We start from the raw sequence: 4,543 nt of genomic DNA on the forward strand, positions 1-4,543 counted from the left end.
CATCAGTTGAGACATAATGTCGCCCTTTAATGAAATTTTGAAGACAACATTTGTTACCATGACTATTAACACTGATGAGAGCAGTAGGGAATGCTGCAACATTAACATTTATGTCTTTCAATATCTGGCATCTGATATTGATTGAGCTTTCAAAAACAAAAAACAGGCATTATATTGTGGTGGTTTGTATTTAATTTATTACTTGTCTCAAAGCAGCTTAGACCGCTGCACCTTGCTGCTTTGAGACAAGCAAATCCCACCAGGACTGAGACAACTGATCGAAAAATCCTGCTTCCTTGTTTTTATCGGATACAACAGCTGTCCAACTACTACTACATAATCAAAACAATATAATATAATAGCTATAAGAGCATAATGAAATGTGTGACGCACATGCATTTCTCATTTGAATATATATCTGTTTTTGTAATAATATGACATTGTGAAGTAGGGCCAGGCCTTAATAAACATGCTTCTGCCTGCTCCTTACTTATCCTCTTTTTGTACTTTGGTAAATTCTGATTCATTTCTCTGCATTTGTAATTTCATTTTGTGTTTTTATTTTGTTTGTTTTTTCTTTTTCCAACATTCCTACTTGTAAGTAAGTGATAGAATAACACGGCATTCATCTGCTTTCTGTTTAAAGGACAGTTGCACTGTTTTTGCACATTGTAGGCAGATTAAATAGCATTATCCTCCCTATGATTGCAGGGTTTTATGAATAAATGCCAAGAGGACCAATGTATCATGCTGATTCACTCCACATGGTTAAAGTGAAGGGGATATGAGCTGTACATAAGACTCAGGTGGTCTTGATTGAATGTTATGGTAAAAGATGCGAGAAGCAGCTTTTGCCCATTTCTTTATCTCCCACTGTAAATGAGTTTTGTACTGCCTCATTATAATTTACTTTTATGATGAAGTGGGTAGTCAATTACATTATCTATTGCATCTCTGGATTCCCATGGAGGGGTGGGTGTTTACTGAAGTGCAGAAATACCTATGTGAAGTGTATTTAACAACTGTGGTCCATCAAGGAAACCATATTCACACCTATATGGGAAATCTGGAGTAGTGGGATTGCTGGAAGAAACATACCGAAGGAGCCCCTTGACGCGTAGACAAGGGGGAGAACATAGACTTCACACATAAAAGGCTGCAGTCAGACTGCAGATTCAACTCTGAACCTCCCTTCTTCCCAGTGGTGGAAGAGCACATCAAGTATCAAAAGTAAGAGTACTTGATCTGCAGAAAGTGTCCCCTGTGATGTTGCAGCGGGTCAATGTGGAGCTTAGCTTTAACTACTTTATATACAGTTAAATAATATATTCCAGTGGCTCTCAATCTAGGGCTTAGGCCCCTTTAATGGGTCCCAAGAGAAATCTGAGAGGTCATGAGATGATTAAAAAGGAGAGGTAAGAGTTTAGAGAGGAAATCCTTCTTTGGTGGAACTGCTGGCAACTCATAGACATCTGAAATATGAAAAGGGTCCAAACAAGACATTCTTTTTTTGGGAGGGGTCACAAGCAAAAAGGTTGAGGAACCACTGGTTTGACCTATAACAATGTGTTGCATTTTATTACCTCATAGTGTGCTTTTTTAAAGCTCAATCTAAAAAGTAACTAAAGCTGTCAGATAAATATAGTGAAGTAAAAAGTAAAATATTTAAGTATAAGTAACATCAAATGTAAATACTTAAGTAAAGTAGAAGTACCTCATAAGTATGTTGCTGTACTTGAGTAAATGTACTTAGTTACTTTCTATTACTGTTTCTTGCTGTGGGTTGACTTTGCTGACCATTGAGCCAGAGGGCAATTGTTGACACAAATACTGAACTATCATCAAATCATTAAGATACAGGGGATGAGAAATTAGAAGGAATAAACACATCAATGAATGGCATCTTATCTAGACAGCTCTTGTGGAGGTGGTGTGGGTCAGGCTTGAAGGTGGTGTGGGTCCCCCCTTTACTGAGTGTTTCACTATTGACCTCTCCCATTGGGTTGCTTTTGCAGTGGATAAAGAAGAAGTCTGAGACAATCAAAAGAAACAGAGTCTTTTATGACGGCGTTGTATCATTTTCATGAAAAAAAACACTACTAGATTGAGCTGGTTAACTGCATCACAATTGAATATAGGGCAACAGCAAACAATAACACAAGTTCAGACTGTTCCTTATCTTGTTGTGGGGCTGTTACTAGTTCAATCCCTTACTTAATCCTTAGTCACAAGGGGATACAATAAAATTGTTCTTGCTTTTCGTAGCTGTCATTTATTGACAGTGTTGCTGCCATGAGAAAGGCTAGAGTGCACCTGCTCTTACTGTGATGATGTGTCTTCTTGTCAATTTAACCTGTGTTTTTATAGCCTTGAAGAATGGATGTTGATATGCCTTAAAAATGCTACCACAACACTGGTACCATCCAGCTGTGTTTAGGCATCAAAAAGTGACCAGACAAACAAAAAACTTCTTTCACTGTAAATGTAGCCAGATGTTGTTTTTAATTTGGTGTTGACACTGTATCAATTCATAGCAATTCACAAGGCTGTAGTTTATGATGTTTTATGTATTGAAGTTTATTGGTTTGTATCAGTATGCTGTATATTCTTCGATATATTTGTGTATATTTTTATTTTGTACTTTTTATTTATCCTCAGTGGGGAAATTACAATTTACACAATGTTTGTTTGAAATCACTACACACAGGCCTGAAATACACATACATGTGCTCCATATGGAGAGATGATTGGGCTGCCAGTGCTGGACCAGCAACTTGAGTGGTTGGGGGACTATGGCGCCTTGCCAGTACCCAGGTGGTGAACTGGCATCTCTCCAGCTACAAATTTACAGTCCGTACTTTGGTCCATACGAGGTCTCAAACCAGCGCTCCTACAGTTTATAACCCGACTTCCTATACATGGACTGAGCTATTGCCACCCAAATTAGCTTGACGCACACAAGGTTGACACATCCAAATTAGCTTGACACATACTTACAGTGATATTAGAGTTAACTTCATCAACCATTATGGTAATAAAAACATTGTAGTTTCACTAAACTACCTAACAAGCAAAAGGAAGCTAGGCTATGCATACATTTTGTATCATTCCTGAAGATTTTTTAGTCCCACATGCATATTACGTAATTGTCAAGAAAATGTTTCTGTGTGTCTTAATATTGTCCACTATCAAATATTATTAATGGCAGTAGCCTAACATAGTTACAAGTTAATGTTTGGCTCTTAATGGTCAAATAGGCTATCCAAGTATGGTGGTGACTTCAGATTATGATTTGTGAAGAACCTTCTTAAATATGTGATATTTATCATATTTGTAAATATCATACTGTTTATTTAGATTAGTTTTTAGATTTTCCCCTTTACAATTGCCAGAGGTCTTTGAGTTCTTTCGTGGATAGTTAAACCAGCAGGTGGCAGCCAAGCCACAGCTATAGAGGGTACGACGGGAGTGCCAGGGCACAAGTAGCCACGCCTCGCCCCGGCTTCCACCTGCAGTGAGGGGCACCTGCTGATGGAGGCGGCATAAACCTTCAGGAGTCAGAGCATTTGCGGTCCCTGAGCTAGCTAGGTAACGTGTACCATCGAAACTGTCCATGTTCATCCAGCATCAACAGATAAACAAGTCAAAGACGCCCCAGTCAAATGCACAGCATGGTTAGCCAGCTTTGCCCAAACCACCGCCAAACACACCATACCTGTTTCACCTCTTGCTACAGAGCCAATGTTGACAGAGGCAGCCGAAAAGCTAACCAGGAGCCAGACGGGAGTAACTCCCGCTCCGACCTAGCTAGCAACAAGGAGCCAACGGTAGCAGACTCTAGGAAAGAAAACAAAGACTCACTTCAGAAGGTACAGTCATTTTCTTTTCGTTTAAAAAAACTGATTTATGTACTATATACTTTACGTATATAGGCCACGTTATTGGTCCAGTGATGTGAGACTAATTGAGAAGGTTATGAGACCAAAGTATGCTATTATACCTAATACAAAAACCATTAGGCCTACATAAGAGTAACACAAACTATCATTTATTAGACAAGCAAATTAAATCATTAATGTATTGGTCTCTGACCAGTCTGCTATTAATGTCATCTGGGAATAGCTGTCCCACTCAATCTCCGGAGCGTCCTTATAAACCTGAAGATGCACAGACCACGGACGCCGCGCTGCTCATCGCTACTTTTACAGAGAGAGTTATACGTTGCTGTTGCTAAGAACTTGCAACGTATAACTATTATCAGACAGGCCCTCGCGGCCTCGAAACACTACCGTCCCACCAGGAAAAGTCCCGACTCTCCTGATTACCGCTCGGCATCTGGGTGCAACCATTTCTAAACAACTGCTATAGTAGGGTTTAAATCAAACTCGTGACAACAATAGCGACAAGTAATACATGTTAATAAAAATAAAGCAGAACAAATTCAGAAGACAACAGAATAACTGTTGAACACGTTTATTTGGTGTCAGAGCAGCAGCAGCTGATTTAACACATGAGACGCCAGGATTAATTTTAGCCTGGCTGT

At 39.3% G+C, this 4,543-nt stretch overlaps 1 long non-coding RNA gene across 1 annotated transcript; it reads right to left on the reverse strand.

Moving 5' to 3' along the window:
• Positions 1 to 449: 449 nt before the first annotated feature.
• On the reverse strand, positions 450 to 4,336 carry LOC116699833 (uncharacterized). Its single transcript, XR_004334519.1, has 3 exons — positions 4,221 to 4,336; positions 3,792 to 3,796; positions 450 to 459 (listed from the first exon to the last, which is right to left on the reverse strand). It is a non-coding gene; the product is annotated as an uncharacterized LOC116699833 (long non-coding RNA).
• Between the last annotated feature and the right edge of the window lie 207 nt (positions 4,337 to 4,543).

This window comes from Etheostoma spectabile, chromosome 2, assembly GCF_008692095.1.
Source record: "Etheostoma spectabile isolate EspeVRDwgs_2016 chromosome 2, UIUC_Espe_1.0, whole genome shotgun sequence".
Classification (NCBI taxonomy): domain Eukaryota; kingdom Metazoa; phylum Chordata; class Actinopteri; order Perciformes; family Percidae; genus Etheostoma; species Etheostoma spectabile.